Raw genomic sequence first — 13511 nt, 5'->3', positions numbered from 1 at the left:
CCTTACACCCAGCCATGTTCCACTGTCAGGCTGATGACCAGACAGAATAAATCAAGTTAAACAAGAATACATAGCGGAGAGACTGCCAATATGAAAGATTATTAGTATTAAATGATAATGGATGTGGATTGGATCGATTTCTACTTGACCGATTACAAAGAATGCTTTTACCTGATCCAGGACTTTGAAGGGGGAAGGGGCACGGTTGCCCTTGTTGACTTGAAGGTATATAACAGCACAAGAAATGTGATCATCCTTTTTCTGCTTTTAATGGACATGGGAGTTGTTCAAATTGCATCTCCCCAACTCAGAATTAATTGCCATTTTATTGGCTTGCCTAGTCAGACTCGGCAGACTCGAATTAAGAAAATGGTACACTTGAGACAAAGTATATGCCCTAAGAAACATTCTAAGGTACATAAAAGTCTAGAGTTTCTGATTGATGTCATTTTAACGCCAATTGATGTCATTTGAAAAGAATGTGTTAACTCTTGCACTTAAAATAAATTCATTTGATGGCCTTGATAACGGGCAGTTGGAAAGATTATCTGTAATCGCCAGGCATTGTTCTATGACTATGGGCCCGAATTTAGCAGGCCTGCGGGTTCCCAGCGGGTGGTCCTCCGGGAGCGTGGTCAACACGCTCGGCGAAATTAGTGGGTTGCCCACGCGATCGTAGCAGGCAACCCACTAATAGGAATCAATTACCTGCTCCTCCGGGGTCCACGGCGCTGGCCTGCGCGTCGGTCGGGCTGCGCATGCGCAGTACAATCTGTCAGCTGGAGGCTCTCTAGTTAAAGGGGCAGTCCTCCACTGACAGATGCTGCAACCAATGGGACAAATTACAGCATGGAGCAGCCCAGGGGGAAGGCTGCTCCCAGTTTAATGATGCCTCACCCCAGGTATCATCAGATGGGGTGAGGAGGAGGGGGAGGACACAGATCTTCCCCCCGGCGGGCGGGAGGAAGCGGTCTGCCTCTGCCACCAAGAAGGCCTGGCTCGAGGTGGCAGAGGGGGTCACCTGCGCCACCAACATATCGCCCACCTGCATACAGTGCAGGAAGCGCTGCAATGACCTAAGTAGGTCAGCCAAAGTGAGAACACGAAGTCTTTCCCCTACACTCCGTCTGCCACAACACTGCCCCCACCCCACATCTCCTTCGGCACCGCCAACACTATTCTGTCACATCACCCTTCATACCCACTCACACCCCATCCTCATCTTACCTCCACCTACTCACCTCGCCAGTACTCACCCTGCCACTAACACGCAACCCAATCCACATACAATCTCATTGCTCCATCCCATACTCACCCTCTCGTGCATCTCCCTCACGGCCAGCCTCACTCAACCTGCCACCACCTGTGCTGCAGCCACAGGGCATGCATCACATATGTGCAGTAGGCAGCGTAAGGCAAACGTCTCGTCAGCATGAAGGGGGTGCACAAGGGTGTCTGAGGGTTTGTCATGGGTGTTACCCATATTGAATTTCAGAGCAACAAACAGCACACATTATATTGACACCACCACTGCCATGTCTCCGCGAATCCTGTCCGTTGTGTCCAATAATGGCCGCTCCTGGGTATCACTATGAGGACCCACCACTGATGCCACCCATCGTGTTACTGCAGAGTAGGTGCAGGTGTATTTGCAGGGCTCGTCCGCGCAGACGACTGAGAGACATCGGCGGTGTAGCCGGCTGCACCCTGGAAGGATGCGGAGGAGAAGGTGTGGAGGGCAGTGGTGACTTTGACAGCGACAGGTAAGCAGTTGGTGCTGGGGCCAGCCAGGAGCAGCTCGGCATGAAAGACGCTGCAGATCTCCACGACTACATGTCGAGCGAATCTGCGCCTCCCTGTGCACTGCTGCTCGGAGATGTCCGGGGAGCTGCGCCTCGGTCTGTGGACCCTGTGGCGAGGGTAGTGCCCTCTGCGACGCGTCTCTCTCTGCGGTAGCCCTCCCTCCTGCTGTGCAGGTGGGCGTGCAACAACACCGTGTTGGGGGGATCCACGTCTCTGCGGCGGACGGCGTGGACTGCGAGGCTGCTGGTGCTGGTCATGCTCTTCGTCCTCCGAGGGTCTCCACACACCACCCAACTGGCAGGTGTTGGTCTGAGGGGTTGTGCAGGGTAGGTGTGTGGTTCCTCGGACTGGGGCTGCGGTTTCGTGTCGGTCTGTCCTCTGGCTTGGCGGGGGGTGGTGGAGGGCAGGGGTTGCCCTATGTGACGCGGTGGCCTCCTGCGTGGCTGAGGGCTCTCCCCCGTGGAGTGCACCTTGGCACCTGCCACAGGCTGCTGGCTGCAACACGCCTGGTTGGAGGGAGACTGTTTCCCCCAGTGTGGGAAACTCACTGCCTTGAACCGAAAATCCCACACTTCCTCTTTTGACAGCTGCTTCAGCTCATTAACTGACCACAACGAGCAAGGTAAGTACTCTCAAGTGGAACCCCGCTGGCTTTAATTGCCTGCGGGATTCCCACCAGCGGGGCTTGCGCGCGCAGCCCCGCACGTCAGCGCGGTACCCGGAAGTGGCCGGGATTTCGTCGCGATCCGGTCACGTGACCGGATATCGGGATTTTCGGGGCCACCCCGCTGGGAACCCGCCGGAAACATGATCCTAAAATCGAGCCCTATATATGCGGTAATTTTCAATGAATCTCGACACTCACCTGAAGAAGGAGAAAGCCTCCGAAAGCTTGTGATTTTCAAATAAAACTGTTGGACTATAACCTGGTGTTGTAAGATTCCTTACATTTGTACACCCCAGTCCATCACCGGGATCTCCACATTAAAATAATGCCAATCAGATCATCTTTATCACTTTGATATGGTTCCTATAGTGTGTGGTGATGTATTGATGATAAAGGGAGTATAAAAACACAGGGAAGGAGGTTAAGAAGATCATAAGGAGAGCTAAAATAGAAAATGAGCTTAGGATAGCAGGGAATATTATGGGAAATGTCGAGCAATTCTGTGAATATCGACACAGCAAGCGAGAAAGAAAATGGTCCAGCTCGGGAAAGGTTGCACAGGTGACCTGATATCAAACAACTAAGAGATTGCAGATATATCTTCTTGTCTGTGTTCATGGAGGAAGCCATCAGCAGTCACTCCAGCACGGAAGCTAAATTTCTAGTGCGGTGTTGGGAGGGGGAGGGGGGAGAAAGAATGTAGGAAGTGCTAAAACTAATGGAAAGAAGGTGATAGGCTGAGGAAGTTAAAGGAAGATGTACTAGGGTGTTTTAAACTAATGGTTAGTGAAATCTGTTGAATCCATGTAATTATCTTCAGGGAACCATTAGAAACTGGAATAGTGCCTGAGTATTGGAAAGGAGATAACATAACATCAACCTTTTAAAAAGGGTCATAGGCATGACACAGGAAACTATAGGCCAGTGAGCCTATCATCTGCTGTGGGTGAACTATTAAAGGGTTCCTGAAAGAGGAGTTGCTGGACTCTGAGGGAACTCTGGCGCGGCAGGAGAAAGTGAGCATTGACGTATGGGAGGGAGGATTTGCCGAACAAATTTACTGGAGGAGCTTGAGGAAATGAAGGATTCTGGTTGACAGCAGAAATTATTTTTGGGTATGATATCAAAAATTTTGCTGAAATCTAAATATATTGTGCCACTTAAGCTATTAATCCACAAGATGGGAAATCATGCAAGAGGAGGCAAGCTTCTGAGGCAGACTGAAAATTGATTAAAATTAGAGGAAAAAAAATAGTTGTGAATAGAGCTGCATCAACAAGGGAAGGACGGAGGGGTAGCGGGATGGCACAGGGACCGATTCTGGCACCATTGCTTTTGATAACTGTTTTTCAATGATCCTTCCCACGATCCTTTTTCCCTCCCCCCACCCCACCCCCCCCTACCGCGATCCCTCCCCCCCCCGCCCTGCAATACCTCCCCCCCCCGCCCTGCGATCCCTCCCCCCCAGCCCTGCGATCCCTCCCCCCCCCCCCGCCCTGCGATCCCTCCCCCCCACCCCGCCCTGCGATCCCTCCCCCCCCCCCCCGCCCTGCGATCCCTCCCCCCCCGCCCTGCGATCCCTCCCCCCCCCCCCCCCCAGCCCTGCGATCCCTCCCCCCCCCCCCCCCGCCCTGCGATCCCTCCCCCCCACCCCGCCCTGCGATCCCTCCCCCCCCCCCCGCCCTGCGATCCCTCCCCCCCCCCGCCCTGCGATCCCTCCCCCCCCGCCCTGCGATCCCTCCCCCCCCCCCCCCCCCCAGCCCTGCGATCCCTCCCCCCCCCCCGCCCTGCGATCCCTCCCCCCCCCCGCCCTGCGATCCCTCCCCCCCCCCCCGCCCTGCGATCCCTCCCCCCCCGCCCTGCGATCCCTCCCCCCCCGCCCTGCGATCCCTCCCCCCCCGCCCTGCGATCCCTCCCCCCCCGCCCTGCGATCCCTCCCCCCCCGCCCTGCGATCCCTCCCCCCCCGCCCTGCGATCCCTCCCCCCCCGCCCTGCGATCCCTCCCCCCCCCCCCCCCGCGATCCCTCCCCCCCGCGATCCCTCCCCCCCGCGATCCCTCCCCCCCCCGCGATCCCTCCCCCCCCGCCCCGCGATCCCTCCCCCCCCGCCCCGCGATCCCTCCCCCCCGCGATCCCTCCCCCCCGCGATCCCTCCCCCCCCCGCGATCCCTCCCCCCCCGCCCCGCGATCCCTCCCCCCCCGCCCCGCGATCCCTCCCCCCCCGCCCCGCGATCCCTCCCCCCCGCCCCGCGATCCCTCCCCCCCCGCCCCGCGATCCCTCCCCCCCGCCCCGCGATCCCTCCCCCCCGCCCCGCGATCCCTCCCCCCCGCCCCGCGATCCCTCCCCCCCGCCCCGCGATCCCTCCCCCCCGCCCCGCGATCCCTCCCCCCCGCCCCGCGATCCCTCCCCCCCCCGCCCCGCGATCCCTCCCCCCGCCCCGCGATCCCTCCCCCCCCGCCCCGCGATCCCTCCCCCCGCCTCGCGATCCCTCCCCCCCCGCCCCGCGATCCCTCCCCCCCCGCCCCGCGATCCCTCCCCCCCCGCCCCGCGATCCCTCCCCCCCCGCCCCGCGATCCCTCCCCCCCCGCCCCGCGATCCCTCCCCCCCCGCCCCGCGATCCCTCCCCCCCCGCCCCGCGATCCCTCCCCCCCCGCCCCGCGATCCCTCCCCCCCCGCCCCGCGATCCCTCCCCCCCCGCCCCGCGATCCCTCCCCCCCCGCCCCGCGATCCCTCCCCCCCCGCCCCGCGATCCCTCCCCCCCCGCCCCGCGATCCCTCCCCCCCCGCCCCGCGATCCCTCCCCCCCCGCCCCGCGATCCCTCCCCCCCCGCCCCGCGATCCCTCCCCCCCGCCCCGCGATCCCTCCCCCCCCGCCCCGCGATCCCTCCCCCCCCGCCCCGCGATCCCTCCCCCCCCGCCCCGCGATCCCTCCCCCCCCGCCCCGCGATCCCTCCCCCCCCGCCCCGCGATCCCTCCCCCCCCGCCCCGCGATCCCTCCCCCCCCGCCCCGCGATCCCTCCCCCCCCGCCCCGCGATCCCTCCCCCCCCGCCCCGCGATCCCTCCCCCCCCGCCCCGCGATCCCTCCCTCCCCGCCCCGCGATCCCTCCCCCGCGATCCCTCCCCCCCCGCCCCGCGATCCCTCCCCCCCCGCCCCGCGATCCCTCCACCCCCGCCCCGCGATCCCTCCCCCCCCCCGCCCCGCGATCCCTCCCCCCCCCCCGCCCCGCGATCCCTCCCCCCCCCCGGCCCCGCGATCCCTCCCCCCCCCCCCCGCGATCCCTCCCCCCCCGCCCCGCGATCCCTCCCCCCCCGCCCCGCGATCCCTCCCCCCCCGCCCCGCGATCCCTCCCCCCCCGCCCCGCGATCCCTCCCCGCCCCCGCCCCGCGATCCCTCCCCGCCCCCGCCCCGCGATCCCTCCCCCCCCCGCCCCGCGATCCCTCCCCCCCCCGCCCCGCGATCCCTCCCCCCCCCCGCCCCGCGATCCCTCCCCCCCCCCGCCCCGCGATCCCTCCCCCCCCCGCCCCGCGATCCCTCCCCCCCCCCGCCCCGCGATCCCTCCCCCCCCCCGCCCCGCGATCCCCCCCCCCCCGCCCCGCGATCCCTCCCCCCCCGCCCTGCGATCCCTCCCCCCCCCCCCCCCCGCCCTGCGATCCCTCCCCCCCCCCCCGCCCTGCGATCCCTCCCCCCCCCCCCCCGCCCTGCGATCCCTCCCCCCCCGCCCTGCGATCCCTCCCCCCCCGCCCTGCGATCCCTCCCCCCCCGCCCTGCGATCCCTCCCCCCCCGCCCTGCGATCATCCCCCCCCGCCCTGCGATCCCTCCCCCCCCGCCCTGCGATCCCTCCCCCCCCGCCCTGCGATCCCTCCCCCCCCGCCCTGCGATCATCCCCCCCCCGCCCTGCGATCCCTCCCCCCCCCCCCCCCGCCCAGCGATCCCTCCCCCCCCCCCCGCCCCGCGATCCCTCTCCCCCCCCCCCGCCCCGCGATCCCTCTCCCCCCCCCCGCCCCGCGATCCCTCCCCACCCCCCGCCCCGCGATCCCTCCCCACCCCCCGCCCCGCGATCCCTCCCCACCCCCCGCCCCGCGATCCCTCCCCACCCCCCGCCCCGCGATCCCTCCCCCCCCCCCGCCCTGCGATCCCTCCCCCCCCCCCGCCCTGCGATCCCTCCCCCCCCCCGCCCTGCGATCCCTCCCCCCCCCCCCCGCCCTGCGATCCCTCCCCCCCCCCCCGCCCTGCGATCCCTCCCCCCCCCCCCGCCCTGCGATCCCTCCCCCCCCCCCGCCCTGCGATCCCTCCCCCCCCCCCGCCCTGCGATCCCTCCCCCCCCCGCCCTGCGATCCCTCCCCCCCCCGCCCTGCGATCCCTCCCCCCCCCCCCCCCGCCCTGCGATCCCTCCCCCCCCCCGCCCTGCGACCCCTCCCCCCCCCGCCCTGCGATCCCTCCCCCCCGCGCCCTGCGATCCCTCCCCCCCGCGCCCTGCGATCCCTCCCCCCCGCGCCCTGCGATCCCTCCCCCCCGCGCCCTGCGATCCCTCCCCCCCGCGCCCTGCGATCCCTCCCCCCCCCGCCCTGCGATCCCTCCCCCCCCCGCCCTGCGATCCCTCCCCCCCCCGCCCTGCGATCCCTCCCCCCCCCGCCCTGCGATCCCTCCCCCCCCCGCCCTGCGATCCCTCCCCCCCCCGCCCTGCGATCCTCCCCCCCCCCCCGCCCTGCGATCGAACCTAGGGTGGCCGGGGGTGGAAGGGGTGGTAGCGGTGGCTGTATTCTTTAAATGTGGGATGGGGAGGTGCATTTCTGCTCCTCCATGTTCTATATTCAGGGAAGTATGAGGGCCTTCCTACCAGTATGGCAGAGATATGCCAGCTTTTGGAACCTGATGGAGAGGATATGGGATCAGAAGCTCATCTCAGGGTTAAATAGGATGCCAAGTTTCTTCCAATAAGCCTGCAGTCACCTCGCTTGACTCCTCTACTATGGCTTGGCGTCTGTGCCCTTCTTTGTGGAGCTCCTTGAAACTCATTTCTATGTTAAAAGCACTGTATAAATGCAAGCTGCATCACAAGGAAGTAATGATAAGAATGTTCTGAGAGATAAAGGTGCTGTTTTTAAGAGAACAATGAGATTCCTGCAGGAACATTGAGTCTGAAGTCATATTATTTACATCTGATCCATGGCACAGATGTTCTCATGGCAACGCAAGTGTTTAAATCATTGACTACAGAGTGTGCTAGAAAACCTTTTGCTGCTATGTTCAAAGTAATGGAAAGAAAGCAGTAATTTAACAGAAGGAATTATTCCACCATTTGAAGGTCAGTTTGTCTCCAAGTATATTTGGCAAATGATTATTCTTTCATTCATCAAGTGGCTGATTCTTTTTGCAGCCTGATTGCCAGCTACTGTCTATGTGTCGTGCTTCTACCCTTACACTCCAACCTACAAAACTCAGAAAAGCTGACGAGCTGGCTTCAAAAGTAGCCGACAGTTCAAAAAACAAAGTACAACTGAGAAACCGCCCTCAATATGGCCACTGGTTCAAGGCAAATGGAATAAGTTAAATTCCTTTTGGTTACATTGGATTTCAGGGTTTTCATTATTGTTTTGGGATCAAGTTGCACAATTTAGTTTGTATTTCTGTGAAAACCGAATCCTAATGGCCTCGTGCATGACATTGGAAAAGATGTAGTTATAATGGAAATGCATTGACACATGAACTGATCATGACTTAAGTTGCAACTATCCCAATATTCCATCAGTTATATTAAAAGAGGAAAAACCTGAAGTACACAGAAGTACAACTTTTGCAGTGATAGATTTAGAAGTTTTTGAACCAGGACATTAGCTGTGATGGAGAAAACATTTTTTTGGAGGTGATGCGTTTTCCATCCCACTGATCACACGGTTAACATTTCTGTATGTTCTCATTTTCATACCAGTGAAACCCTCCCCCTTCCTCTGCAGGAAGCATCTTTGCTCACCAAATGCAACTGGTAAATGGAGCTTGGAGCAAGGTCCCACAAAGAGCATGTCAGATGAATGATCAGTTAATCTGTTTTTAGTGGAGGTCATTTAGGGAGGAATGTTGTCCATTGCTTGGGATACTTTGGCTACAATTGGATAGGTAAGAGTAGAACCAAGCGAGGACAGTCCCACTGAGCAGGACAATGGGGAAGAGGTGTTGGAGAAGGATAGTATGGTCAGCCTTGTTGAAGGCTCCAGAGAGGTTGAGGAGGAAAAATGCCTCATGGTCACAGTCTCAGAGGGTATCATTTGTGACTTTTATTAAAGCTGTTCCAGTGCTGTGGCAGGGGCAGAAACCTGATTGGAGAGATTCAGACATGGAGATACGGAACAGATGGACATGGATTTGGAAGGCGATGACACATTCAAGAACTTTGGAGAGGAAAGGGAGATTAGAGCTGAGATGGTCATTTGCAAGGACACAAGGGTCAAGGCTGGTTTTAAGAAGCGGGGGGAGGGGGGGAGGGGCGATGCCTGCAATTTTGAAAGGGAGGGGGACAGTACCTGAAGAGAGGGAAGCAGCCAGTTTGGAGGCCAGGAAGCTGGGTGAGCAGTTCAGTGGGAAAGAGGTCAAGGGAGCAGGAGGTGGGTGTCATGGACAAAGATGAGGTCAGAGAGGGCATAAGGGTTGATAGGAAGGACCGTAGGTTTGCTGGAAGTGTGTCCCTGAGGGTCCTGCTACCATCCTCAGTGTCTGACAGGTGAACATGAGCAGACCAGTGTGATCATGGACCCGCTGTTTCTAACTTGTGTCAGATTTTTTTAAAATTGCCTCTTCACATCTCTGCGCCTTAAGATGTTGCTCAAAATGTGCACTGCGAAAACGGTCGACACCTCCAACAGTTGAATCTCCCAAATGTCACCTTTTTCTTATATGGTCCAATTTGCCAGTTGAGTCTCAGAAGGTGTGATATTTTGCACTAAAACACAGCATATTAATAGATGGACCATCAAATTGAACCCCTTCTCCTGGGCCGTGATTAAGAACTCTTACAAATATTTAAATCAGCTTTGCATTGGAGACTGAAGTGCATTCTGAGGAAGAGAGTTTTCCAGCCAATTGTAACTCGATCTAAACTTTGTCAGTCACTAACTGATCATTTCACGTAATGTCCCTACTCCAAGCTATTATCCACCATCTTTCTGTCACTTTGTTGCTACTTGGAGCTGTCAAGTACTTGGATGTCTTCTTTCAGAACATTATGGGGCCTGAAGTGCTCCTGCAGGAATAACAAAACACATTTTCATCAGGAAATGCAGGTGCACAAACAGCACCTTAACAAAGAAGAATGCAACTCTTATTGACATTGCTGTGAGTTGAACAGCAAGCTACCAGTTTAAAATGTTTGGGATCCCTCAAGGAACCTTTCATGTTATTTAATAGACTGAACCTGCTGCAACCATCCAAAATCCACAGAAGTTGAAGAGTTTCCAAATTCTCATTAAAACAGCCTCACTAGTTTATGGCGACTAAATAAGTCACGATCATTTTAATTGCATGGGATTCTGATGTTTTGGGGTCAATTCTGATTATTTTTCTGTGACAATTGCAAACCAGTGGCCGATAAAGTCCCATTTTTAAATGAGCTACTGGTGTGCAGGGGGTTAAATGACGCATTACTCATTGCATTCTTCAAAATACAATTAGGTAGATGATTCAGAGTCTAGAAGGAAAGTTTGGCATTTCCGACCAATTTCAAATGATTATTAATGTTGATAGAATGATTTACTTATGTTCACTATGAATTAAAACCCTGCTACTGACAGCACAAATCATTGGAATATGCTGATCAAGATTATGAGGCTTTGGGGCTCAGCAGCACTAGCACCTTTTGACATTTTAGTGGCCTTTTTTTTAACCTGGTCCTTCACCATATTGCTTGAGAGCAACATTGCATAGCGTCTTACCGGGTTTTCTGCAAACCTATATTGAAGGAAGAAAAAGTACAGTAAATGCATTTGAAATGGATGAAAAATCCTCCAGACTGTATTTATAAAGTTCTCATTACTATGAGGCTGGTACTCCTCCATTGGTGACTGCATTTAGGTATCCCATTCGGGAGCATGCAGTTTACAGTTAAGTCTCTCGAGATTAGTGATGTCAAAGATTTATGAAGAATTTTATTGCAATTGCATCATGTTAATAGGTTGCTGCTGCAATTTGGAGTAGTAATATTGTCCAATGGGTGTTTATACTGCAGTGAATATGTGTTATCCCCCTGAATTCAGTACCTCTTTGGAGAATGTAGTGATGGACAGACTCCTTTCCTTGCAGCTTGTCAAAAGTTTTTAATAGAAATGTATTTTTTGAAATGTTGCGATGCTGCATAAGCTTCAACCTAATGGTATCAGTAAGACAATTGCAAGATAACGGCTTGCATTTATGCATCACCTTTAAGATTAAAAAAGGCCCAAAGTGCTTCACAGATTGGCAGATGGAAAATGGAAAGCAGAGATTAGGAAGGGCGATCAAAAGCTTTGTGAAAAAGATGGGTTTTGAGGATGTTTGTAAAGGCGAGAGGTGGAGAGACCGAGAGTTTTAGGGAGGAGTTTTTCGAGAGCGGAACCCAGGAGGCTGAAGGCTGCCACCTATGGTGGAATGAAGGAGGTAGAGGGGAACACAAGTAGCAGAAGTCAGAAGAACGGAGTATGGCCGGGTATGAGGCTTTAGGCGATTCCAAAGCTAGGATGGAGCAAGAGTGTGGAGGGCTTTAAAGATAAGGGGCTAGAAATTCGGCCATGTAGCGGTAATTTTTCAGGCGCTACGCGGCCACCTGAGTTCCCAAAATGGTGTCCGGAATGCGCGCGCACGCTTCTAGCGTGACGTGTGCCAGACACCATCAGGCGTAGATAACGAACACCGGCAGCATGTAATATGCATTAGATCAGTGTGCAATTCTGATTTAAAGGGATAGATACCATTTTGGCACTCAATGCTCCAGCCAACGCACTGTCTTAACCACGACCAGCCTGAACATATCTTAGACAGTCTGGAGGACCCCCCCACCACTGCTATTTAAAAGGACCATGCAGGATTTACAGGTTAGTGGATGGATTATTGCTTCTGGCTGCTGATGCATTTGTACCTGTTTTTGGAGGTCTCCTGTACTTGAATACTAGGACAAGGGGACATAGGCTAACATTTAGAGCCAGGACTTGCAGGAGTGAAGTTAGGAAATGCTTCTACATGCAATGGGTGGTAGAAGTTTGGAACGCTCTTCTGCAAATGGCAATTGATGCTAGCTCAATTGTTAATTTTATATCCGGGATTGATAGATTTCTGTTAACAAAGGGTATTAAGGGATATGGGGCTAAGGCGGGCATATGGAGTTAGGTCACAGATCAACCTTGATCTCATTGAATGGTGGAACAGGCTCGAGGGGCTAAATGCCACTGCCACTTGCTGTCTCCTGTTATGTGCCACCTTCTCCTGCTAGAAAGCGAGAAGTGTGTCGGTGAGTGTCCTGCAGGATGTCTGGGTGATGTGCCTGTCATGGTTGAATAGCTGCCAGTGTGTGTGACCTGTGAGTTGTGGGTGTGCAGCCTGCAGGAGTGGTAATTTGTGAGGGTAAGTGGAAGCATCTGATCGGAAGAGTTGAGTACTGATTGAAAGAGTTTGTTATTATGTGGGTGATCAGGGCGGGGGTCGGTGTCGTGTGTGGAGAAGAGGATGTGGCTAGTGGTGCAGTTGGTAGGAGATGCCACTTGACAGTTGACCTCACTCACCTTGACCACTTGTGTCAAAGCATTGAACTTCTTCCTGCACAGCACTCACGGTCTTGGTGCTATGCACCTCGCGTTGACTTCGTCCCCACTGCCTCGGGACCATATGTCTGGAGGGCCTCTTGCCCCCCTGCGGATATAGGATGCCCCTCCTTCTGTCCACCTCTTGCACCAAGGCCTCTAGTGCATCATCAGAGAATCTTGGTGCATGCTCTCCCACAGGCCCGGTACAAACTCAGATCGGCAGATTGGTGAGGTCTGGCGTGCAAATTGGAGGATGTGGGATTTAATAGTGCACAACCTGTTTTCAATGTTTTAACATAACTCAACAGTTTATAAACATAGGGACGGGACCTGCATCTGTGTTTTACGTGTGCGATGTCTGATCTCTGTTCAGACCCGTATCTTATATTTTGCACATAAGAGGTGCAGGCTGCCTTTAAGAGGTGCGAGCAACTCACGCGATATCTGGGCCCCCCTGCTGGTGAGAAGTGCGAAGCTGGTGAGAACATCACAGACAGGCCTGACTGCTGTGCTACAATCAGGTAATTGAGGAGGCAGCACGAATCTCAGGTGCTGCCTGCATTGGAACCACCAGGCGCGGGTTAATGGCGCACCACAATGCCTGCGCCCAGATTCGGGGGTTAACCAATTTAACCCCCACAAATTTTAACCATTCTTAAATTTAAAAATCAACGAAAAGTGTGCAGGACAGAGTACATGAAGCAGAGTTTTGGACAAGTTGGAGTTTATAGAGGGTAGAGGATGGGAGACTTGCAAGGAGGGATTTGGAGTAGTTAAATCTGGAAGTGACAAAAGCATGTATGAAGGTACAGAGGGAGATGGGCAATCTTGAGAGGTGGAAATAAGCAGTCTTTCTGATGGGGAGGGTATGGGGTCTGATGTTCAGCTCAGGGTCAAACAAGAGGTTAAGGATGTGAACGGTTTAGTTCTGCCTGAGGAAATATCAGGGGAGGAGCATGCAAAAAGGAGTTTGCTTCAGTCTTCCCAATATTGAGGTGAAGACTGTTGGCTAAGCAGTGTTACAGCACTGAGGCAGTACAGGGGTCAAGAGTAGTGGTGAAGTAGAGCTGGATTTCATTGGTGAGAGGACAGGAAGGAGTGAATCTGAAAGAGTGGAGAATAGGGGAGTTGAGATGAAGATTGAAATCACCGAGCATTCACTGGATGAAAATGAAGGTTACTTTGAAAAGTGGAGAGTGGAAAATTCATGGGGCGAGGAAAGTGGGAACAAAGGTTACCTGGTTTTATCAGATGATTGGTTCAATCCACATACAGCGT

The 13511-nt window shown here is 56.1% G+C and overlaps 1 long non-coding RNA gene across 1 annotated transcript in view; it reads left to right on the top strand.

The window, feature by feature from the left end:
• The first annotated feature begins 3482 nt into the window (after window positions 1-3482).
• The window catches only part of LOC137335013 (uncharacterized), a 30243-nt gene continuing 20214 nt past the window's right edge, over window positions 3483-13511 (top strand). Inside the window, exon 1 of the long non-coding RNA XR_010966300.1 lies at window positions 3483-3585. This is a non-coding gene — a long non-coding RNA (uncharacterized lncRNA). The remainder of the gene's footprint in view (window positions 3586-13511) is intronic.

Source organism: Heptranchias perlo, chromosome 18 (assembly GCF_035084215.1).
Source record: "Heptranchias perlo isolate sHepPer1 chromosome 18, sHepPer1.hap1, whole genome shotgun sequence".
Taxonomy (NCBI): Eukaryota; Metazoa; Chordata; class Chondrichthyes; order Hexanchiformes; family Hexanchidae; genus Heptranchias; species Heptranchias perlo.
Note: the sequence above shows the minus strand (reverse complement) of the source record. Positions and strands in the feature narration are given on the sequence as shown.